The sequence below is a fragment of the Peromyscus leucopus genome, chromosome 3, assembly GCF_004664715.2.
Source record: "Peromyscus leucopus breed LL Stock chromosome 3, UCI_PerLeu_2.1, whole genome shotgun sequence".
Taxonomy (NCBI): Eukaryota; Metazoa; Chordata; class Mammalia; order Rodentia; family Cricetidae; genus Peromyscus; species Peromyscus leucopus.
In genome coordinates, this window is record NC_051065.1 from 125077574 (window position 1) to 125090551 (window position 12978).

Below are 12978 nucleotides of genomic sequence, written 5' to 3' on the forward strand. Positions count from 1 at the left end.
AGTGAGAAATGCTTCGTGTGGACACAAATGCTTGTCGTCTAGGGTTCTTCATGAACATTACCTTCTCCTGCTTCTCTTCTACCCAGGAGTATCTCATATCTCCTACCTGCTTGTGTCAGTGGCTTTGTGTGATCGTCCCTTCATGAACATCTTCGGAGTTTCCCTGCTTCTACCTGCAAGGTCTTCGCTTCTTTCTTTCTACATGGGGTGGGGGAGAAGCTACATCTGGTTTGAAGTAGATGATCAATAATTATTATGAAATAAAGGGTGTGTTGTGACAGAAATGATTATGATTAAAGAGAAATCAATCCTAAACTCTTTTCTTTTTCTTTCTCTCTTTTTCTCTCTCTCCCTCCATCTTTCTTTCTTTCTTTCTTTCTTTCTTTCTTTCTTTCTTTCTTTCTTTCTTTCTTTCTTTCTTTCTTTCTTTCTCTCTCCCCTCCCCCTCCCCCGCCCTCCCTCCCTCTCTCCCTCTTTCTAAAATGGGTCTCACACATGTCCTGCTGTCATGTGATATTTTGTTTGTGTTCTGACAAATAAAGCTGGCCTGTTAAGATACAAGTCAAACCATGATTAAGTTTAAGCCCCAGAAATTGCTGGTGACTTCACATCCGTTCAGTGATGTCTATGGAGCTTCACAGCCAAGCCCAAGCCCATCCAAACCCCATCCTCTCCAACTTCACCTTCTGCTGTCACACTCTTTCTTAGGCTACCAGCCACCCCATCCTCCTCCATGCTCCTTCACCAGCAAGGCCTAGTTCTGCCTGAAGGCCTCCACACTTCCTGTTGTTGGTCTAGTGCAGTAGTTCTCAACCTTCCTAATGCTGAGAACCTTTAATACAGTTCCTCATGTTGTGGTGACCCCAACCATAAAATTATTTTTGCTATTACCTCATAACTGTAATTTTGCTACTGTTATGAATTGTAATGTAAATATCTGATATGTGACATCGTTTGACCCACCAAAGGGTTGAAACCCATGGTTGAGAACCACAAGTCTAGAATATTCTTTAAGACATGTATACACTTCTTTCCTCTCTCGCTCAAGTTGACACACAGACACAGACACAGAGGTTTTATCCCCCATCCATATTCTTTCTCCTGAAGCCATTATTACTTTCCCATATACTATATTTTATTGCTTAATTTTCTCTGCTTTTTCTTCAAAGGCTCTTTGATGACCATGTTCTCCTTTTCTGTCTATTCTCTATCCCTTGCCTAGCCCAGTGTTTGGAATGCAGTCAGCCAGCCATAATATATACTTATTGCACTGATGAATGAAAGCTACCAGTTGGTGAGATGCCAGCTTCCTCCAGGGACGTTCCTTTCATTTATGGCCTTGTTTTTGGCTATGGAGGTCTCTCAGTTACATTTTCTAATGAACCAAGCAAGCTTGCATTGCATTCAAATAAACACTTTTTCTTGTTCTTTTATGTCTAAGTATTGTTACCCAATTTTATTGTTACAATAATAATTGCTGAATTAGTGTTAGAAAAAAATCACTAACATTGTGGAAGTGACAAAAATAAATAAATTCAAAGAAGACCTTAAAGGCATAAAGCAGAATAATGTTTATTCTATTAAACCTACAACATTAATTATTTAAAATATATTTCCTGGGATGCCCACCCACCCATCCATTATGCTCTAGGCTTAGTTCTAAGAGCTGGAGTCACCATGATGAATTAGTCCCTATGTTGTTGGATAATTAACAAACACATGGTCCAGGCTGAGATAAGCTGGAAGTTAACTCGGTGTGTAATGGAGAGAGGCAAAGCAGAACTACTTTAAGTAGAAGGATCAAGAAAGAATGTTAGTCAGGCTTTCTGTCAGTATGAAAGACACTTGGGGAAAATGGGTGAAAGGGAGGGACTCACAGTTTGACAGACCTCAGCCCATTGTCCTTGGCTTCTTGGATGCTGAGCCTATGGTGAAGCAGTGTCACAGTGGCAGGAGCAAGTGGGAGAAGTCACTCACCTCACAGAAGATAGGAAATACAGAGAACCCCGGGCCAGGTACAACCTTCCAAGGCATGCTCCCAGTGACCTAATTGCTCCAGCTAACACTTCTCCCAAATGTGTCCTTCCTTTCCCAAAATAGTCCCAATCACTTGGGACACAGCAAACAAAAGCTTCTGAGAGACATCTCAAAATTCAAACCATAGGAGACAGAGTAGGAAGTATTTGAGAGGACTGACCTAAGCAGAGAAAGTCACATGACCACCCACCCCCCCAGCCCGGGCCTTTTTTTTTTTTCTAAAGGATCAGCAAGTACCATGTCCCTGAGATCTGACGTAATACGTAATACCAATTTGCCTCATTCTGGGATACTATTGACTGTGTGAAGTTGGTGCAAAAGGCCAAGTGAATTCATCCATCCTCAGGATAGAAGCAAGGAACAGCTGTGGAAATTTGAGATGTCAGACTCTTATCTACAAAACAGACGAGTTTGGTGTCTTCCAAATGCAGTGTAGAACTTGCTTCAGAATCACAGGGAGCTTGCTGAAATGCAAATTCTTGGACCTCACTTCAGAATTCCTGAGTCAGATGTTTTTGGGACAGACCTCAAAATTTGCATTTAAACAGCTTTCCAAGAGGCTCTGATGCAGATTTTTGAGGTGTGTGTTGAATAGTTCTATATCAGGTTGATACAAGCTAAAGTCATTCAAGAGGAAGGAACCTCTTTCTTCAATTAAGAAATGCCTCCATAAGACTGGGCTGTAGGCAGGCCTGTAGAGCATTTTCTTAATTAGTGATTGATGTGGAAGGGTTTAGCCTGTTGTGGATGGTGCCACCTCTAGACTGGTGGTCCTGGGTTTTATAATAAAGCAGGCTGAGCAAGCCATGATGAGTAATCCAGTAAGCAGCACCCCTCCGTGGCCTCTGAATCAGCTCCTGCCTCCAGGTTCCTGCCTTGTGTGAGTTTCTGTCCTCACCATTATACTGAACTGTGAGTGAAATAAACACTTTCCTCCCCAAGTTGCTTTTGGTCATGGTGTTTCCTCACAGCAATACTAACCTTAACTAAGACAAGGAGTGGGGATCTCAGTATTGAGGTCACCTTTGCTAGGATGGCAAAGAAGAAATTCTGAAAGTACGAGAGATTCAAGGCTCGTTTAGCAGGGCCCCCTCTTCCTCTTAAGATACTGCTTTCTTTTGGTCCTTCTTTTAGAAACTTCTAAAATGCAGACATCGTGCAAATATCTATACCCACTTTGGACAGTGAAAAAAATTAAAGGGTTAGAGAAATTGATGATATTGGTAGGACTAGCTGGTCTATTGAATGACCCAAGGTACACACTTTTGCATCTTATACTGCAGAGTGCTTTTGTTGATAATTTGGGTCTCTTGTCATTCTGGAACATAATAAATTCCCAACAATATATGTAAATTTGTATGTGTGCATTCATTTTTTTTTTCAGAAGAAAGGGGCAGTAATTCTCATAAAATACTCAGAAGAGTCCAAAAAGTTTAAGAACCACAAATTAAAAAAGGTGGTTAGCTAACTCTGATCAAATGTTAAACACAATTTGAAAACTAGGGAAATTGGCTTTCCTACTCATAAGCCTCCCCACACCCAAATTCTGACTCACAGAAAAATTAGCTTTGTGGGTGGCATTTTTCTTTGTATATACAATGTACTCTTTTAAGTCATAGAACCTCATAAATAGCAATTTTATGCCTGTCAAGAATGTTTTGACTTAAATGACGTGGGTAGGGTTACAAACTCCCCTGGCCCCCTTCCTCCTGACCTGTTATCTCTTCCAGGGACTTTGAGGGTGACAGCTGGCCTTAGATTCTCTCTCTCTCTCTCTCTCTCTCTCTCTCTCTCTCTCTCTCTCTCTCTCTCTCCCTCTCTCTCTCCCTCTCTCTCTTTCTCTCTCTCCCTCTCCCTCTCCCTCCCTCTCCCTCTCCTCTCTCTCTCTCACACACACACTCACACACACAACAAAAAAACAACCCTCTCCTATCTATCTATCTATCTATCTATCTATCTATCTATCTATCTATCTATTATCTATCTATCTCTCATCTATCTATCTATCTATCTATCTATCTATCTATCTATCTATCTATTATCTATCTCTGTCTATCTGCCTATCTATCAATCATCTATCTCTCTGTCATCTCTTTTCCCCCTCTCACTCTTTTTTTTTTTTTTTTTTTTGGTTTTTCGAGACAGGGTTTCTCTGTATAGCTTTGTGCCTTTCCTGGAACTCACTTGGTAGCCCAGGCTGGCCTCGAACTCACAGAGATCCGCCTGGCTCTGCCTCCCGAGTGCTGGGATTAAAGGCGTGGGCCACCACTGCCCGGCTCCCCCTCTCACTCTTACACTAAAAGCCCCACTTTCTTTGTTCTCTGGCTTCCCCTCTAGTGTTAGTATGTTCACCAAGTGTTAGTTTTCATCCTAAGAAAATAAGAGTCACAATCAGCCACAGTGCTTCACGGTGGTCACATAAGAATTCTCTCCTAGGTCCAAGAACTAGAGAGTTCATTGGAGAAAGTCTGGTGGTGAGCCGTACTGCTGACCCTGAGGTGTCTTGCTTTATGCCTTACTCTCCTGTTCTTCCAGGTTGATGTGAAAAGACATGATCAGCTTATTGTGGGAATCCAAGCAAGTGCGCACACACACAGAAGCAGCCTTTGGCTGTAACTGTTAAACTGTACGGCCAGTGGTTCTGTCCATCTGCAGCCACTTTGCTGGAGGTGGGCTGGGGGCTGTGCTTTGGTCCAGTTCAGCATAGTCTTCTGAAATTCCTCTTTTTGCCTCTACCTCTCTTCACTCCGTCCTCTGCCCAGCATCCAGGGTGGGTCTGTCGGGACAAATCCCTCCTCCATGGTCTCCCCATTTTACCTGGCATACAGCCAAGCCTGCTGTGGCCCACAGGGCTCTGGAGCATCAATTCCCTCCCTTTTCCCTCTCCTGTCACCCTTCAGTTCTCCTCCTACCCACTCACCATCCCCCACAGAACCTTAGTGTTGGAATGGCTCACAACTACCCATGACTCTAGCTCCAGGGAATGTGATGCCTTCTGTGGGCATTCAAATGTACACACAAACACACACACAAATAAATAAAACATTAGTCATCACAAATGTATAGTCTATGAGTTCAGGGATTTTTTTTTTCTTGTTTTATTCCAACACATGGTATGATCCAGGAGTACCTGTGTGTTCTTGTTTGTTGGTTGGTTGGTTTGTTTTTCGAGACAGGGTTTATCTGTGTAGTTTTGGTGCCTGTCCTGGACCTCTCTCTGTAGACCAGGCTGGCCTCAAACTCAGAGAGATCTGCCTCCGCCTCCGCCTCGGCCTCCCAAGTGCTGGGATTAAAGGCATATGCCGCTGCTGCCCGGCTGTGTATGTTCTTAATATTTGACAAAAATGCTGTCCTCTTAGACTACATAGTCTGTACTTGAATGCATACGCATCAAAAGTTCTTTTGATTCCAAATTCCAAAATTCTACCTCCATGAAAATTGTACCCATTCCTTACTCTCAGCCAGGCAATGGGGGACGTCCCACTATGTGAGCAGCAGTCACTCAGCTGAAGGCAGCTGTTAGTGCCTGTGGCTTCCCCTGTCACGGTCTCTTTGCATGCTGTTCTAAGAAATCTTTCCTTGCTGGGCTGAAAAGATGGCTCAGAAGGTAAAGGCACTTGCTACCAAGTCTAAAAATCTGAGTGTGATCCTTGGGACCCACATAGTGGGAGGAGAGAGCCAGCCTGGGGGTTATCCTCTGACCTCTATACCTGTCCATGGCCCTCACCCCACATACAGTCACAGTCATCCATAAATGAAAAGGTAACAGAAATCTTCCCTTTGAATGTATCAGGGCATTTTCTTTTCTTTTCTCCCCTTTTTTTTGGGGGGGGGGTACTTTCCCCAAATCAAACCAAATGCCATACTCTGAGTGGGATTTGGAAGAGTAAAGAAAGCAGAATTAGTGATGAATATGTAGCTCAGTGATGAGAGCATTTCATCTGCCTAGTATGTGTGAGGACCTGGGTTCAATTATGCTGACATTTTAAACACACACACACACACACACACACACACACACACACACACACACACGCATGCACTCACGCGCGTGCATGCACATGAGAGGGAAAAGAGAGCGAGAGCAGAATTATCACCTCTGCTCTTTAAGATATCAATACACTGGGAAAGTCAAAATACAAATTTGACCTTACATTAACTAAATCCCCAAAGTCTTAGCCAGTATGGCCATTGTGAAGTCATATTATACCACCTAACTGGATGCTTGCCACTTGGACCAAATTGCCAGAATCAGGCACCGGGCCTTGTGTCTGCCGTTGTCTTGGAAGGTCTTGTGTCAGCTAAAGGTCTCACCTAGCACTCCAAAGCAGAGGGCCCACGCTTCTCTGAACAGATGGGGCAGTCAGTGGCTCTCACCGCTCTGACGTAATGTCCAAAGTTCCATGTTCTCCAAGAACCAGAGAGTCTTGGTTTCCTTCCCTGATTCCAGTTCCACTTCCAGAAATTCTTCCCTCACCTCAGCCCTTTCCTGATTCTATTTGGGCATCATCTTTCCGGAGTACAGAGCCTTTCTGTTGTTCCCTCTCTGGGAAAAAAGGGCCCAGAACCCCGTGGTAAGCCATGAGATGTTGATACCAGCTCATCCTGACCCCAGTGCTCCATGACAGGGCTCCACCCTCCCGCTGAGCCCCAATAAACACCTCCATGTTTAGTAATCTCTCTCCCCTGGAGACACAGAGGGCACTTGGTACAATTATTGCCCATCATGAATAGCATTCAAAGTACACCTTTGTCATCTCTTGGTGTCACACAGCTGCAGTGACCTACCGCCATCACACCAGGACTTCTGTAGCCAAAGAGGGTGCTAGAAATACAGAACTGTCCTAAGGACACATCTTTCTTGCATGGTGCTCCCAGTTGGTTCAATTACTTGCAACCAAAGAATCTTGGTTGCCATAGACACCAATCCAGGAAGAGGGTCCAGCCCTGTCATCCCCCAGCATAGAGCTCTGAATATCCAAAGCTCTTTCTTCTGGAGTCAGGATTAGGCAGATGACTTTCCTCTTGGACTAATTCTCACCCTTTCTCCTCACATGTTATAGCTCATGTCACAGCAGGGAAGGGATAATTTGAAAATTATTTACATCACATTGAACTGAATTTATGAGACAAAAGTAGACAGTGCAGTCTTCAAAGTTTAGTTTCACATTAACATGTGACTCTTGTGATTAACACACACACACACACACACACACACACACACACACACACACACACACACCCCTCCATGAGAGGTATGCTGAGGATATACCAGAAGCCAGCTGTGAGGAAGATCTTAGTGTCAGCCCCCAGCTATCACAGGGACAGCCAGACTGAGTAGATGAGGGGTATGTTATGCCACTTTCTCTTGTGTTACAACCAGATGTCGTTTCTGTTCACAATTATGTTTTTGTCAGACTTTATTAATTAGCACTGCCAAAAACAATTTCAGGACCCCACACTGATCAAGTTGTATCCTTCAACTGTGGTAGGTCCCAATTGCTTTTCAAGCTTTACCCTGCACTGAAAGGGTATCTGTTTGATCAGTGGATATCCACATGGCATGCCCAATTCTCAAGTTAATTCATGTCTGTAGGTTTCACCCTCCCAACAAGTATATGAGAAACCATAGACTAGTGAGAAAAACAGGCAGGCCTGGATGTGAGACTAGGGGCCATGTTTTCATGTTTACCCCTGCAAAAACTCAGACAAAGCTTTTGCTTCTTTTTCAGAAAACAGAGACAATAATGACCTGATTGCCACACATGTTACTGTGTGCTGGTGTCAATCCCCATGTCCTTGGTTGCTTTTCATAATGTCTACTTATGATCAGCATTAGGTACAGAGCAACCATCTTCTATTCAACATATTTTTGACTAGAATGTGGCTGGGACTGAAACTGGTTCATGAAAGCAGCAGCCTGTGATCAGCCTGAATCCTTCATCATCAAGGCTGCCTGTAGCTTTAGACTCGTGGTTTTACGTTACACATCTTTTCCATCAGAACTAGCTAAAGCCGGGTGTGATGGTGCATGTCTGTACTTCAGGCACTCAGGCGGCTGAGGCAATGGGAATGTCAAAAGTTTGAGATCAGCCATGGGTACACCTAACATTCCAGGCTAGCCTGTCTCAAAAGGCAAAACTACCATCGCCACCACCACCACCACAAAACCCTGAAATTTGCCCTCTATGGTGAGATTCAAAACACCCAAGAGAGATGGATCAAACCTGAGTAAGGTACCCACCCAATTGCAATCAATTGTGGAATTTAAGCTTTTTACTGTAGTGTTCTCATCCTAGATCTGAGATGTACCAGGACCAACCAGCAGCTTATGTTATAGGATTCAGTTGTATTGCTTAGAACTGAAGCTACCAGGAAAAAGCCACAACTGTGTTGGAGATGCCACGAGCCTGATGGACTGATTAGAACTTTGTGACTATGGGGAGTTAGAATGTCACAGTTTCAGAGCCAAATTAACTTCGGCTATCTTTCATCTCCTCAGTAACTATCCATTGCCCGCCTCTGTGTCTGACTAACATCCTTGTGAATCTCATATAAAACCTTCTGGAATACATTGCCTTAGAAAACTAATAACTTTTACCAAGCCACTCCCTATGGGTACATAGGGCTATTTTCATTCAAACTACCAGACCAGGTATTTGGCTTTAATGGTTCTCAGTCTTGCAGATTGAATAAGGAACATTAGGGAACCTTGGTAATCTGCAGGCACTGAAGGCAAAATATGTTAATAAGGTTTGGGGTTGACTGCCTAACTTTAAAAGGCTTTTAAAGTCCAGCCTGCTATTTCTTATTAGTAGTTCCAGGAAAACAAACCTTAAATATAAATAGTTAATAGTGTCACAACATTTATGAAAGCAATTGGATAAAATTTGATGAGAGTAGGCCTATTTCATAAACAAATTGGGGCTTATTGTGATTTTTTTCATTAGAAATGAAGGTGGCCTGAGTCCATGTTGGGGTTTGTGGTCTTGCTGTATCTGGACCTTTTGTGGAATAATCTCTCTGTAAACTGTGAATTTGTGTTGCTCTCATTGGTTTAATAAAGAGCTAAATGGCCAATAGCTAGGCAGGAAGAGGTCTTTAGGTGGGACTTGCAGACAGTAAGAGAGTGTAGAGATGAAGAAGGACAGAGATGCTAGGAGATGGTGGGGGGGGCAGATGCAGAATGAGTCAGACACACAAAATGGGATAGAGATAATGAAGCCATGAGGTAGAAAGTAGTTAATAGAAATGGGTTAACCTAAGTTATAAGAGCTAGTTGGCTGATCTTTTATAATTAGTAAGAAGTCTCCATGTGGTTATTTGGGAATTGGCTGATGGGACAGAAAAGTCCACCTACGTGGACCCATGTTACCACTGAAGGCATAGGGATGTCTGTCATCTGTGCTGCCACTTGAAGCCATGTTGATGTCCGTGGGCCAGGCTGCCTCTGTTGATCACATTGGTGTCCATGGTCCATACTGCCACCGGAAAACATGCTGATGTCTGTGGCATGTGCTGATGCCAAAGACCAGGTGGATGTCCATGGTCCATGCTGTCACCAGAGATCACATGGAAGTTCATGATCCATTCGAGCTCCTGCTGACTGTAAAGGACAAGGAAGCTGCTTCTGCAGTGGTGTGGATGACTGTAGACTCACACCTGAGAAAGAGGGACATAGAAGGCTTCTGTGACAGCCCACTGGCCCTCCCCCCAAAAGTAACACCCTAGACAGAAGAGAACTCTTGAAAATTGTCATAGGATGCTGGAGTGCAGTTCTTCACAGCAGAGGGCTACTGGTTGGGGTGGAGTGGGGAGGAACTCACTCTCTTTAAGGGCTGGATACAGGGAGTTTGATCATGCTTCAGTGACTACATGGGCAAAACAAATTGAACTCTTTTTTAAAAAATCTCTTTTGGGGGTAGAAGGCGGGGGGGGGGGGCAGGGTGGACCTGGGAGGACTGGGAAGTAAGGGTGATCAGGGTGCATTTTGTGAAATTCCCAAATAATCAATAGAAATATTATGATAATAATAAAAATAATAAATCTTAAAAGAAATTTATACAAAGAAGAAGAAATGAAGGGGGGCTGTAAGGAGAGAGTATCAGTCTGAGGAAAACCCCTTGTCAGCCTCTAGAGCCCAGGTCTACATAAAGCCTTTGCTCCAAAGGCTTCCAATGTGGGTGACTTGATAAGAGCTTCTGAGGACTAACTACACTTAGTCCAGCTGAACGGCCCACTCAGGGTGTTCACTACAATAGCAGGTGCCACAACACAGACATTCAGACTTCAGTGCAGGAAAATATCAAGCTCAAGCCTAGAAACCTCAACTAACTGCCCACTGGACTCGAAATCTTTGTTTTCTTTTCATTATCTTAGCAAGCTCATCTATAGGTGGTCTTGATTGAGGCACATCCTCAGTCAGTATTTTGGTTTTGTCCCTCAAAAGTCATTACTGAAATCTTCGTAGTGTGATATGTTTATCTCAATACTCTTCCAAGCATGACATCAGCCCTTGTCCATTTCTAGGTGGTCTTATTGTGACCAAGGTGACAACTGGAAGATCAGTGACACAGGAACTCCATCAGCATTGTGAATTACGAGCCCATGAGGAGACTGACCCAAATTCCAATTAATCTATCGTTAATAAAAGAACATTGGTTATTTAAATAAGAGGATTGCTTCAAACAAAACAAGCAGAGTAAATGGGTTAAATGGCTGAGTTGCTAAAATGCTTGTCATACAAGAATGAACACCTGAGTTCCATCCTCAGGACACATGTGACAAAGCCAGATGAGGTGGTAAAAGCTTGTGCTCCCAGCACTGGGGAGGCAGAGACAAGAGGATCCCTGAGACTCTGGTCAGTTAGTCTTATTCTAGGTTCAGTAAAAAGCCTTGTCTCAAAAATTAAGGTGGCAAGCCATTGAGAAACACACACACACACACACACACACACACACACACACACACACACACACACACACACGGGAATTAAAAGACCATTCATTTTTCTAAGATGGCCTAAGTGCTTTGTGTTTCTTTGTAAGCAAACTGACTCCAAATGTAAACAGTGAAAAGAAACCTAAGACGTGAACAATCAGTCACTTGCTAGGGACTTTATCTCCAACCATACCCACACAGGCAACTCCTCACTGTGTCCAGAATGGTCAATAATTCACTAACTTCCAACCACAGCCTAATATAGGCTCACAGCTCACACTGCAGAGAGGATCATCTTTCCCAGCGTTCATACTTCCTTATCCAGAATTGTTTTGTGCAAATTAACTGTTTAATTTCTGTAAACTTTTCATTTTAACAACTATAACTACATTGTAAGTGCCAATAAAGGCAGACCAGTAAGGGGCTCCTGTGAAGATGGGGGATTTTAATTGGTCCTCAAGGGTATTCAAGTAAGACTGGATGAAGTGTGGAAGAGGGGGGGGACAACATAAAGCATGGGTGTGTGTTCATGTGAAATGGTGCAGAAAGTGATTGAAGGAGTCTTCCTGAACCCTGAGAGCTCGTGGGTAATAAGGCAAGGAATTATTGTCTTTGGCCGCAGACTATGAGAACCTAGGAAACGGGCAGACAAGTTCATTCTTAATGTAACAGTGAACAGGAAGCACAGAAGGTTCTTGAACGAGTGAGGAGCTGGAAAATGAGCTAAAGATTAGCAGTTGTGATGGTGAGGAGACTGATCCTGAAATTTCTGCTTGGAAAGTGGGCAGTGGAGCCCTGAGATGAGGCCCTGAAACAATAAACAAAAGCCACTGTCTTGTGACGATTGATTAAAGATGTTCTATTATTTCAGCAAAGAGAAATTTGGAAATAACCTCAAGGTTTCTATAATAACAGTGCTACAGTCGGAGTATAATTAGACAGTAGGGAATGGAGCCATTAAAATGTAACCTGAAGTCTTCTTTGTTAATAGTTACACACCGGATACAACTGAGGATTAGGGAAGGAGCCAGTTTGGCTCAGGTGAGTGTGAGGAGCCAGCTTCACATTAGCATGTTGAATTCTCATAGGTGCCATGTCAGAATGGAAATACCATTTTGGATTTTAGCTGAAATATAAATCACAAATTACATCTTCACTCCATGGAAAGATCTGGACTGGTCAATACAAGGATATATTGTCCCGGCCCTTAGCCACTCCAGTTGGGAGTATTAGACAAGAAAACGCATTACTGCAGCACTGTGACATGTCAGTGATTCTTAATATTTTCACACTGAAAAGTGAGATTCTGCACTACAGATGACATTAGAGAGCATTCTTAAAAATAATGGCAAGGAAAATTGGTTGTCATCTATTGCCATGCCAACGAAGCCTGCTATTTCTCGGGGAAACGGGTATTGGAGACTTTCTGAACTTGTGCGTTTTGAAGAACCCCAACAGTGTCTTAGACTTGCCATCATCTTTTATGTCATAGAATTAAGGATGTTTGTTTCTCTAGTAAAGACCACTTACATTTGTGTAGCTAAGTCTTAAAACTAAATATTGAATGTGTAGATGTAACCAACCGTCTTATTAAATAAGAAACACAGAAACAATGTAAAAGAGAAAGCCGAGAGGTCAGAGCTCAGAGCTAAAATCTCACCCTTCCTCCTGCTGTCCCAGCTTCGCAAAAAGAGACCTACTTCCTGTCGGTTCGTTTTTTTTATAGTATGTTGTTCTGCCTTCTCATTGGTTGTAAACCCAAACACATGACTGCCTCGTCACTGTCTGAATGTACAGCCCCCTAGGTCTTAAAGGTATATGTCACCAATGCTGACTGTATCCCTGAACACACAGAGATCTTATGGGATTAAAGGCGTGTGCCACCACCGCCACACTCTTGCTATGGCTCTAATAGCTCTGACCATGAACACACAGAGATCTTATGGGATTAAAGGCGTGTGCCACCACCGCCACACTCTTGCTATGGCTCTAATAGCTCTG